This window comes from Amphibalanus amphitrite, unplaced genomic scaffold (assembly GCF_019059575.1).
Source record: "Amphibalanus amphitrite isolate SeventyFive unplaced genomic scaffold, NRLGWU_Aamphi_draft 000016F_arrow, whole genome shotgun sequence".
Taxonomy (NCBI): domain Eukaryota; kingdom Metazoa; phylum Arthropoda; class Thecostraca; order Balanomorpha; family Balanidae; genus Amphibalanus; species Amphibalanus amphitrite.
In genome coordinates, this window is record NW_024881512.1 from 1,009,921 (window position 1) to 1,022,585 (window position 12,665).

A 12,665-nucleotide genomic window follows, 5' to 3' on the forward strand; every position below is an offset into this window, starting at 1 on the left:
TCGCCTCTGCCGTCCGCCGTCGGCCCGATGGCTCCGGCTCCTCCGCCGTCCCTCGGCCTCCGGCTCGCCTGCACCGCCGTCCACCCGCTCGGACCGTCCGACCCTCCCGTCGTCTGACGGCTCGCCTCTGCCTCCGTCTGCTGACACGACGGCACCGGCTCCTCCGTCGTCCGCCGGCCCGTCTCCTCTGTCGGCTCCTCTGTCTCCGCCGCCGTCTGCCGACTCGACAGCTCCGTCTCCTCTGCCGTCTGACGGCTCGCCGCTGTCGACGTCCGCCGACTCGGCCGCTCCGGCCCCTCAGTCGCCCGTCGGCTCGTCTCTTCTGCCGTCTGCCGACTCGACAGCGTCGGGTCTTCCGTCCGCCGGCTCCCCGGATCCACCTCAGTCCCCGGATCCGCTTCCGTCCACCGGCTCCATTGGTCCGCCTCCGTCCGCCGGCTACTTGGATCTGTCTCGGCCCGCCGGCTCCACGGAACCACCTCCGTCCGCGGTCTCCCCAGATCCGCCTCGGCCAGTCGGCTCCCCGGATCCGACTCCGTCCGCCAGCTCCCCAGATCCGCCTCGGCCCGCCGACTCCCCCGATCCGCTGCCTTCCGCCGAATCCCCGGATCCGTCGCCGTCCGCCGGCTCCACGGATTCACCTCCGTCTGCCGGCTCCCCGGATCCGCTGCCGTCCGCCGGCTCCCCGGATCCGTCGCCGTCCGCCGGCTCCACGGATTCACCTCCGTCTGCCGGCTCCGCAGCTCCGCCTCCTCACGGCATTCGCCGGCCGGAGCGGTGCTGCCTGGCGCGGCCGACAGGAGCTGGTCGCAGTGGTGCGACCACAGACTGCCTCTGCCGACGTCCACCTCGTACGAGACGAGTCCGGTCCGCGTCACAACCCGGCCGCGGACCCACTTCTGCGGCCCTCCGTAGCACCGGGCCCACACTTTCGCACCGGCTCCGAACGTTCTCCCTCGGTTGCCGGCTGCCGTCCATTGCCGCTCCGCGCTGCCTCGGAGTGCTGCGTAGTGGCGTCGAGCGCCGCCGCGGTCCCGACGGACTCGCCTCCCGGCGCCGCCGCCGTCACGACGCATTCCGCTCACTCCGCTCCCGGCTTCGCCGCAGCCGCAAGGGACCCGGCTCCTGTCGCCGCTGACACCTTCGAGTTCACCAGCGCGACCTCCGATCCTGAGGTGACCCGCGCGGCCTCCGGCTCCCTCAGAGCCCCGACGCCTGCCATCGCCGCGGCGCCCGCCACCTCCGCCAGCACACCGGCACCCAGCGGCCTCCCGGCGCCCGCCATCGTCACGGCACCCCTTGCTCTCGCCGCCGTACCGGCGTCCGCCGGCTTCGCCAGCGCCCCGGCGTCCACCAGCGTCTCGGCGCTCGCCAGCGTCCCGACGCCCACCAGCATCCCGGTGCCCGCTGTCGTCCCGACGTCCACCAGCATCCCGGCGCCCGCTGTCGTCCCGCCGTCCGCCAGCATCCCGGCGCCCGCTGTCGTCCCGCCGTCCGCCAGCATCCCGGCGCCCGCTGTCGTCCCGCCGTCCGCCAGCATCCCGGCGCCCGCTGTCGTCCCGCCGTCCGCCAGCATCCCGGCGCCCGCTGTCGTCCCGACGCTCCTTGCTCCCGCCGGTGTCCCGGCGTCCGATTCCTCCACCGGCGTCTCGCAGCGCCAGCGGCACCGGACGCGCCCGCCGGTACATCAGCTTGGCATCCGACTTCAGCCGCAGTCCTCCCTTGATCGGGATGCGTCCCAGCTCCTCGTTGAGGACAGCTGAGTGTCTCTCCGGCACGCCTTCGAGCGTCCGCGCCGGCTGCACGCGGCATACCCGAGCCGATGACGTCATCAGACCAAGCGCCTGCAGCCACTCGCGTCCCATCAGCGGACGGTGGGGTCCCAACCCGGTCACCACCAGCCGCAGACGGGTCGCGGGTCTTCCCGACGCCGTGACGCTTACCAGCGCCTCCCCTCTCAAGGGAATGACCTGACCTGTGAACGAGGTCAGGCGCAGGTCACACGGGTCCAGCAGCTGCAGAAGTCCCCGCTGCCGCGCTGTCTCCGCGCTCACCAGCGACACCGGGCTCCCCGTGTCCACGACCATTGCCAGCTGCTGGCCGTTCACCGTCACCGTCTTCATTTCCGGCTCAGCGGCGCTGGCTTCGACTGAGTTCACCAGCCACGCGTCGCCGTCGACTGAGCTCACCAGCCACGCGTCGCCGTCGCCGTCCGTATGTTCCTCCTCCGCAGCCACCAGTCGCACCCGCCGCTGCGGACATGCCGCCTTCAAGTGCCCGGTGGAGCCGCACTTGAAGCATCGCCGCTGCCTGGGCCCTCCATCGCTGCCGCTGTTGCCCGGCGCGCCCCGGCCGTGTTCTCCGGCCGCTCCGCTGCGTCCGCCGCTAGCCGCCTGGCCAGCCGGACAGCGGCTGTCACGGGCGCGCGGCACAGCTCCCGCAGCAGGACAGTCTCGTTGCCAGTGCCCCGCAGCGCCGCACCGGAAACAGGTCCCGCGTCGTGGCTGAGGCGTCCTCACCGTATTGACAGCGGTGCTCGCCGCGTCCGCTCCCGGTTCCTCCACCACGCGCGCACTGGACAGTTGGGCGCCCAGCTGCTTAACGTCCCGGTAGGCGCGGGCACATTGACGGACCTCGGCCAGCGTCAGTCGGTCGCCCCTCGAAGCCGCCAGCTGAACGAGCTTCTCCCGCAGATCGGCTTGGCTGCCCAGCACACACCGATCGCACAGCTCGCGGTCCACCTCCGTGCCTGGGTAACTGCACCGCACGACCTGTGCTCGCAGACGGCCTAGGAACTGCTCCAAGTCCTCCTCCGGCTCCATCTGCATCTGGTGGAAGAGCGCCCTCTCCGCCACCGCGTTCCGCACAGGCGACAGGTACGTCGTCAGCTTGCCCTTCAGCTGTTCGAAGCGGTCATCTGTCCCGCTGTCCTCCGGCAGCGTCTCGCTCAGGTCAGCGATGTCCGGTCCGACCAGGTGCAGCAGTATCGCGCACTTCCGATCTGCCTCCACCACCCCGACTGCACTGAGGTAGCGTTCCAGTCCTCTCAGCCACCGGCGAAAATCCTCGCCCGACCGGAACGGCAACACCGCCGGCAACACCATGCCCATGCCAGCTGCCTCCATCGTCAGACGTCACACTCACCGCGCCGTCCCGATCAGCTGACCCGCCACGCGCCTTCCCGATCAGCTGTTCCGCCGCCCAGCGCACAGCGCCTCCCAGTGGCTCGGCCGCCAACTGTACTAAAGGTCACTGCCGCCGCCTCAGTGACACTGGCGCCTCTACCGCCCCGTCACCGAAACACACAATGGCCGCCTACACCGGCAGTCTCCCAGCCGTCTCCGCTATCCCGGCCGTCGCCGCTATCCCGGCAGTCACCCGGCCGTCGCCGCTATCCCGGCAGTCTCCCGGCCGTCGCCGCTATCCCGGCAGTCACTCTACTCCGGTCCTCTCCCGGCCGTCACTCTCCACTCCTCTCCTCTCCCCCAACCGCCCGACCGCCGGTCACTGGCGCCGCCGCTGTCGGTTCCTGGCGGTTCCCGCGCTTTCTCCGGCGGGGGAGTCACGTGACCGTGACGCCACAGTCACGTCACCGAGCGGAGAGTCCCGACCAATCACACGCACCGTGAGAGTCTTACGTCACCACCGGCCGGCCCAATCACAGCGCAGCCCGCCGACGCCAGCCACCGCGTCGACCGCGCAACATGGCCGCTGCCAAAATCCAGCGAAAACACGCACGCATGTTACTGCCGAGCGACGGGCGAACAAATGCAGCAGCGAAAAAAAAACTAAGCACTAAGCAATTAGCAACCGTTTCGCTACGCATCTCACCGTTCGTCCTCCATGCCCATCCGCTCTCGCCCACCACCGCGCACTAAACACTCGCGAGACATCTCATTCCGTCGCCAAGTTGTTCTATCGTGGTTCTGTCCTCGCCTCGCGTTACTCAGCTGTGCGACGCCTGGCCCGAGAGCGATTCGGAATGGCACACTTCTGTATTAGTCCGACACACCCGGCACGGGACTCCTCCGTGCCGGCTCCCCGTCCAGACACATGCCCACGCGGCCAGGGCTCAGCGGCGACTGCCCACACTTCCGGCCGCCGCGCCGGCCCACGCATGCGCGTCTCCGGCCGCCGCACCGGCCTAGCCACGGGCGGTCCCAGCCGCGGTCGGAGGGGGGACGGCTCAGGATACCACACACTCAATTAATCAGGACGAACGACACCAGAGTCGGCTGGCTTACAAAGCCGCCATTCAGCACGGGGCGCGCCCGATAGCAGCCGTCTGTCCGAGCCGTGGACAGCACCGGAAGACGTTCTCAGGAGACAGGAGTGGACACTGCAGGTTCTCGGCCGGCGCTGCACCGAGGCGACGACGCCAGGGACCGCTCAGTGCCGTGTCAAGGGCACAGGGGCTTCCTTCGCCCGGCGCCACGCAGACGGCACCTGGCCTGCGTGGTGTCGTCTGCGTGGCGATCAGGGGTAAACTTCGATTGTGAATACGGCCACAAAAATAATCCGTTACCCGTTACTCCTATCCCTACACTTAACCCGTGATTGTGAAGAGGTACGGCCACAGAGAGCAAAAACCCGTGAAAATAGCCCCTTTTCACGAAAAATGTGTTTTGGTTATCACTTTTCACCCAGGAGAGTTACGACATCACTTTTTCCAGTATCGTGTTCCTCTCGCCAAGAAGCGTCGAATGAACTATAATATGATATTGAAAGGTGATTTTGAAAATGTGTGTATCAGTCGATCCGTATCGTCGAGCTGGACACATCCGACGTGTATTCACCGCTCTATCAGCTCTCTGTCAAAATGCAAAGTAAAAAAAAAGATTTTTCATGAGCTGAGATGACCTCAGAGACACACAGAGGGGTCACAGGTGCAATTTTCCGATTCAGTTTGTTGTGTTTGCCCATGAAACGATGTTTTGAGAGGGTTTAGAACGACATTCGTCCAAAAGAGGCGCATTTCAATTTTCTCATATTGACTTATAGTGGCGAAGTCGCAAAATTGACCTGACCTTAGGTCACAGATATAAAAAATCCGAGATTGATGTTTTAACTGTTACCCTAATCAAGCACTGAAAGTTTCAAAGTGATAGCTCAGTCGGTATGGCTACAGCGATCCTTCGAACTTTTTCTTAGGTAAGGTTACTTGACGTGACCTGGTGACCTGACCTTGAACGACCGGGGTCTGACATTTTCATTTTTGATGTATTTTCATTTTTTACAACATGTGCAGAAACGATGTAGAAACAGGTGTACCAAAAACGGCGACGCTGCGCGCAGCCATTTTGATATATTCGCGAGATATTCGCGAAAAACCTAGATAGATATATACTAGGGTGACCCGCGTGCTCCGCAACGCGAGGAAGGGTAATTTTTGGCCCGTGGGTGTTGGGTTGGTCCTGTGTCGATTTGGCTGGTATCCGTTTCGTTCGATTGCTTTTCGACGGCCAAGCATTTTGTAATAAAACAAAAAAGATACATCGCATCGAGGTGCCCGTGTCGTATTATCATGCGTTTTACTTTCGAATGATTTGAAAACTGGCGTGAAGTCTTTTGAGGGCCATCGATGAATTTCGCTAAAAATGACAATATAATGGTTTGGAACATTTACATTTTTAAGAATACTGTTGCTTATAATGCAAAAATGAAGACTGAACCTTGGACAGAATTGAATGCTCTTTCCAACGGTGCCATTTTTTATTGTCAGAAGTATCAGATCATGGAGCAAAACCATTTTGACAAACAAAGTGGCACAAAATTGACAAACACCATTTTCTCCCGTGATTTGTACCACCTTGATTTGGATCAATCAGCTTTTCACAATTTTTCCTTGAGAGACGGTACATTTCTCTTGCCAACAGGCGTTGTTTCAACTCGCTCCGTCTGGCGGTCACCTAAAAATAATATAAATTCCCAAATCCGTCCAAAACGTCAATTTTTCAAATAAAAGTGCCCTCCCCGGTGCACGTGGCGCGTGCTATCCTCTGCAACGCACAACATTCAATAGCCCGTTCGATTCTCTACACGATGCTGTTTTCCCTGTGCCGGTCGGACCCCTGGTCACCAAGATATTGCACCGGGACCGGAACCGTGTCGGCCAAAATTAGCCGTTTTCGCCCGATTTCGCACGCCGATTTATACATGTAAAGTCTATGACGCGAATTTGCACTTTTTGAGCACGCGCCACGCGCTCACTAACGACCCGATCGAGCTGAGACCCCTCAAAGGCACGTCGCGCATCCTTGATCTATAAGTTGTGCAAATTTCAGGGCGCTAGGTGCAACGGTCTGGCCTGTAGTCCACGCAAAGCAGCACCAAGTCGGGACCTCGGTAACGGACAGACGCACCCTCCTCAAATAGTAATATAGATTCGCAAGACATTCGCGAAAAACCTAGGGGGGGCGTAAAAACGCCCCCCAACACGGCGCGGGTTAACATTCGGACATACCTACTGGGCTTGACAACTTTTTGCCCCACCAACTTCCCTGGAAAAACTCCACCCATGACCACGAGTATAAGCCATGTTGGTAGACTTTATCAACGGATGGATGTCCATTTTACACTATGATAGGTGGTCGGGTAGGCAAGCTTTTTAGGTGGACAGACAGCAAATTACGGTGAAGTGCCCCAACTGGCACGGCCGGATGGAGCTCCTAGAGAGAGATGCGTCACTGGTGGGTCGAGTAGGTATAAAAACTGAAACGTATTTCAGAGTTTTAAAAAGCAATGTTAAATCATAAGTTGCTGAGCAACGAAAACTTATAACGGAAGTTTTGCAAAGCCAACCTCATGCCGTTCGGCATCGCATTCGTGACAAATCGGGTATGGAATGCCCCGTTTCTCCCTCACATCTCCCTGCATTGCAAACTCGGGTCGGACTCGGGATTGCACGTCTTGACAGGAGGAATTCTAATAGCTTCAACGATCAAAGGAAGGCGTATACCCGTATGCGGTACTGCTTGACAAGGTACGGTTTGATGTTTTTGCATATATGGTAAATAGGTACATATTTGCCTTCTTGAGTCGTATTGTTCAAAATTATAGACTTAAATCATCTTTGGATTTTTCGTTATCATTGAACCAGCGTACCTACCGATCGATTTCATTTCGAGCGATATCTGTCAAACGTTTTACGATAAACGTCCACAGTATGTTGGAAAGTTAGATCTTCGGTACATTGGTTAGCATCTTATGGGAATTTTAACCTCCTGGGCCATTCAAATACTTCGTATACACGTAAGTCGGGTCGACGATTATCTCTAATCTCATCACAATCACGCTGTTCAGAACAGAAATAGGCTCTCCGCGGATCCGTCCAGCGAAATGACAGCCGTGTTTAGATACTGCACGTGACAACACCTGCAATAAACAATACAGAATGGCTAAATCCTTTTAGCAAAGCCGGAATGCTACCAGCATTCACGTACTTCATTGCGCAGTGCGCACCCGAAGTGTGCGATGTGCAAGCGCATCGCGCGTCGCTCCGTTGTAGCTACGGCTCTCAATAGATGTCGCTAGTAGTCAGCGCCTGGGAAAATGCTGTGCCGCATAGCTTGGACGAGAGAGGCGACTTCAACGCAGCATGGGAGCATAACCTTTTGCTGTTGAATTGTGTTTGAGATCTCTGTAAACCTAACTAGGCCTCGAGCTTCATCAGAAGGTGCCGGATATAAAGTAATGATGTTCCAGGAGCGATGCTTTCAATAAAAAAAAAAACAGAAAGTGTTTATATTTGTGACTCGGAAGCCTTTATAATATTCCTCCGAGTCGTTATCATCTCCGAGTCGTTACTGCATGCATGCTCTGAATAGTGTTCTAGCCAATGCAGTAAAAATATGATATTTATGTCATGACTTTGTGAAAAAGTCCCATATGAGGTCCAAAGCCGCGTATTTCCGTTGGCTTAGTAAATCTCTAGGCCCAATCAGCAACAACCACAGACAAGTGCCCATCACCGATGCACGAAATGCGTTGTCTGTTGTCGGGACGACGGTAAACCGTTCTGATTGGCCTCCACAGCGGTGGCGGCGATCCCGTCGATCCATGAGTAATTGGCCGCTCTGTGACGAGACCCGGTCTCGGCCGGAGCCGGTCATCGCGGCCGGTCTGAGCGGACACTCGTTTATCACAATCAGGCCGGTGTTCAGTGGCGGCCGGGGGATACCGAGCTGAGCCCGAGCTGCCGATCAGCGCCGCTATTTTTCGTCACCTCTCCGTCGGAGCAGGTAAGCTCCAGATTACGCTGACCGCCCCCGGGCAAACTCACCGGCACCCGGGGGGCGTGGATTTACAAAGTTGGGAAAGCCAAGGCGACGCTGAAAAATGTTCAGGTAGATCAGACGCAATCTTGAACCATCCGATACTGGTTCAGTATAGACAAAACATGTGTTCTAACTATGTAGCATTTTTATTGACTTATGAACGTCATTGGCTTCCCTATTTGGGGCGACATCAGTTGGGGAAACTACGAGGCGAATGTCAAAAAATGGATTGGTCAATAAATGGACTTTTGATGACCATATATGGGCATAAATGCAGCCCCCGCTACTAAGGGTGAAAAACGGTATAACAAGCCGGTAATTGCGGTATCGCGTCCACTTAATGGAGAGAAAAGGCTTCCATTTTTCACTAGGAATTAGCGTGATTTGATTACATTCGGCGAATTGACTCGAAAATGACGATAGGAAAACGGCTTTTCTGCAGGTTCTGGGCGTCACAATCAGCTGGCCATTCAATAAATGGATTGGTTTTATGAAAGAAAATTGTTAAAAGATTTAATTTAGTTACAATAAACAAAGACATTTAATTTTAAAATAATAACTTAACCACAATTAGAAAAACCATATACAAAATAATAAAAATAATGACATTTTTAAGCCACGGTACTGCTTACATTTTTTGGCGCGTCTGTTTCAATCCGCCATATTTGCTAATCACGGTTTGACCTTGCGTTGTAACTCTGCGATTTAGAGCCGCCAATTAATTATGCACCGGGTGAGTGTAGGCCTTGTGTGGTTAAAAAACATTCTTATGCCTTATTTTTTCATTTGAATGCTAAAATTCATTGAAAAGATGAAGTTGTCTGATTTTATGACCATATATGGTCATTGCCCCGCCCACTCCAGCCGCTGATTGGCTAATCCAATTTTTGTTTGGCTCCTCGTAGTTTCCCCAACTGACATAGGAGAAGGTGGGGTAAGACGGCCCAGCGGGGCAAGACGGACCACCAGTCCTCCCGGCTGAACCGCTGCTGGTATCTACTGCTTTATGCACTCACTATGTTTGTTTTCCTTCGTAACAATGGCCACCTTGAGCTCATGCTGCTAGGATGCACAGCTTTTGAGTTATTGAGAAAAATGTTGTTTTTCGTCAAACCAATCTAATATAAGAGGTCTACGGGTGATTCAATTACGGCGCCTTTCTTGCATGATTAGTTTCTATTTTGCACTTTACTGTGAAGAACAAAGTTATAAACTTAGTTATAGTCACACTTTAGGAAAGGCAAGGTTTTGCAATGTTGGGCTATTTGACATATACGTCATGATAATGGCAGAATTTAGATTTGGGGCAAGACGGACCACTGTGGTCCATCTTACCCTGTGGTGGTCCATTGTACCCTGCATATGGAAAGTTCTTTTCCAAAACATTGACAAAAGTTAGTAAGCTAATTTTTCAGGAAGGAGTCTTTGTTGCACGTGAGCCATGCATGCAAGTGCTCAGTTAGCATGCATTCATGCCAAACGACAATCAACACACATGTTCCCAGCTTTTAGCTGCACCTCCATCACACATGAGTAAAGAATAAAGGCTCATTACGGAGCGAGCGAAGCGAGCGGAGTCTTTCCTTATTACGGAGCGAGCGAAGCGAGCGGAGTCTTTCCTTAGATTAACGGAAATTTCTGAGTATGAGCGGCCGGCCGGCCGGCCGGCCGGCCGGCCGGCCGTGCGGACGCTTTTGCGAGGCTTATATCTCAGCAACCACTTGACCGATTTACACGCGGTAATTTTTGTAGGGTAGCTTCATTCCTTCTACCAAGTATTGGACTATTCCCGATGCATGTGGGTGACCCCTTATGCACGTGCCACGTGCAAAACGAAGAGGTGTCAGTTTTGTAATTGTTGCAATATCTCGGTAACTACTTGGCCGATTGCGCTGAAAGTTGGCATGTAGGTAGGCACTCACTAGGCACTGCATATCCATGTGCCAGAGTTGGGGTGCTGCTGCACGTGCGCACGTGCAGGGGTCGTTTCCAGATCTCGAGAACGGCTGGACCGATGGCGCTCAAATTTGGTACACGGTTAGGGACCAGTTAGTAGGGTGCCGTGCACAAGTCAGTTGGGAACCATTTTGCACGTGCGCACGTGCAGGGTGCCGCTCCCAGATCTCGAGAACGGCTGGGCCGATTGTGCTCAAATCTGGCACATCGCTAGAAACCGGTCAGTAGGGTGCCGTGCACAAGTCAGTTGGAGGTACCCCCTCGAAATTTCGCACGTGCAAGACTCACCCCCTCGCTCGCTCCGTTAGTCGCCCCAAAAGGCGCTATACTGGTAGATTAACGGAAATTTCTGAGTAAGAGCGGCCGGCCGTGCGGACGCTTTTGCGAGGCTTATATCTCAGCAACCACTTGACCGATTTACACGCGGTAGTTTTTGTAGGGTAGCTTCATTCCTTCTACCAAGTATTGGACTATTCCCGATGCATGTGGGTGACCCCTTATGCACGTGCCACGTGCAAAACGAAGAGGTGTCACTTTTGTAATTGTTGCAATATCTCGGTAACTACCTGGCCGATTGCGCTGAAAGTTGGCATGTAGGTAGGCACCCACTAGGCACTGCATATCCATGTGCCAGAGTTGGGGTGCTGCTGCACGTGCGCACGTGCAGGGGTCGTTTCCAGATCTCGAGAACGGCTGGACCGATGGCGCTCAAATTTGGTACACGGTTAGGGAGCAGCTAGTAGGGTGTCGTGCACAAATCAGTTGGGACCCATTTTGCACGTGCGCACGTGCAGGGTGCCGCTTCCAGATCTCGAGAACGGCTAGGCTGATTGTGCTCAAATTTGGCACATCGCTAGAGACCGGCTAGTAAGGTGCCGTGCACAAGTCAGTTGGAGGTACCCCCGCGAAATTTCGCACGTGCAAGGCCCACCCTCTCGCTCGCTCCGTTAGTCGCCCCAAAAGGCGTTATACTGGTTTTGTTATTTTACCATTCTGGTTACTTTTTCTTACAAGAGTACAGAGCAGAAGTGTAACACACATGAACGGATAGCAGGCACTGCTGGGTGGTCCGTCTTACCCCACGTTTTTTCTTGTCTGAGTTTTTGACATGTCCCTCTTTAACCCTATTAGTGGCAGGGGGGGGGCTGTTTACGACCCCCCTCGATATCTCGAGATCTAACGGGCCGATTTTCAAAATTCAAACGGCATTCGATTTCGCTCAACGTGATCTACATTTCTAAAAAATAAAGATTAAAAATGTCAATAGGGGGGTAGAGGGGGGTAAAAACGGGCAAATTGCAGATACATTTTAGACTGTTTATCACGGCCAGGTTTCTGAACCAATCTTAACGCAACTTTTGCCGATCGATATAGAATGAACCAGGAATTCACATGGATCCTAAAAATATGCATTTTCAAAAATCATAGGCGGATACAGATCATTGAGATTGGGGGTACACAAAAAGTATAGTAAATAAGGTTTTTGTTGGTACTGTTTCTAAAAAGGGTGGCAATGGTCTTGTTATGTTACAATTTTCTTATGAGAGAACGACTACAATTGTATTGGTCATGCATAGGCGGTGTCAGGGCACCTATGTTGGGAGGTAAAACATAACCCCCCTTTTTGGACGCCTGGATCCGCCTATTACAGCAAAAACGTGTCAAAAGAGGATGCACAATAACTTTGTATATGTTATCACATGATACCTTTCATTCACTGTTCGTAAAACTGGTGCATACAGTTATAATACATCAGCATCGTGATCTTCGCCCAAATGACTCGCTTCACGAATAGGACCCCCCAATTCCCAGTGCTCTGTAGCCGCCCCTGGTAAAGTTATGATCTTGAAATTTTCAGGGAATGTGCCCAATTTAGTTTTAGGAGAAGTCAGAAAATTTCAGCATCGTAGCTTCAGCGGTTTCGGAGATATTCCCGAAAAACCTGAGGGGTGGATGAAAACAACCCCCCCCCCCCCTGCCACTAATAGGGTTAAGAGCATCCACCACCTAGATGTCTTTAATTTGAAATTTAGTCTTTACACATATCAACAGAGGAAGGATTGAGCATTCCGAAGACTATAAATAATATGAATTACGAGAGCAGTGTAGCAAGATATGCGGCCTCAAACCTTAGCTGGTCCGTCTTACCCCACCTTCCCCTATACACTTTGAATAACATGCCATACAGCCTCACCATCACCACACTGCCGGCTGCCTTCAGAATCGCATTCAGAGCCAGATATAGCCCATTTATCAGCTTTTGCCCCTGTGCCCCTAACTCGAAAGTAACAACGCACAATCTGCGTGCGGGGAGATAGGCTAAATATTAACGGAGCTCCTTAAATCGATTCCCACCGGGTGTCCTTAACTGATAATAACTTCTGTTCTTTGCAAAAGAAGCCCGTACGCGGTTGGGATTAAAAGACTACCCGG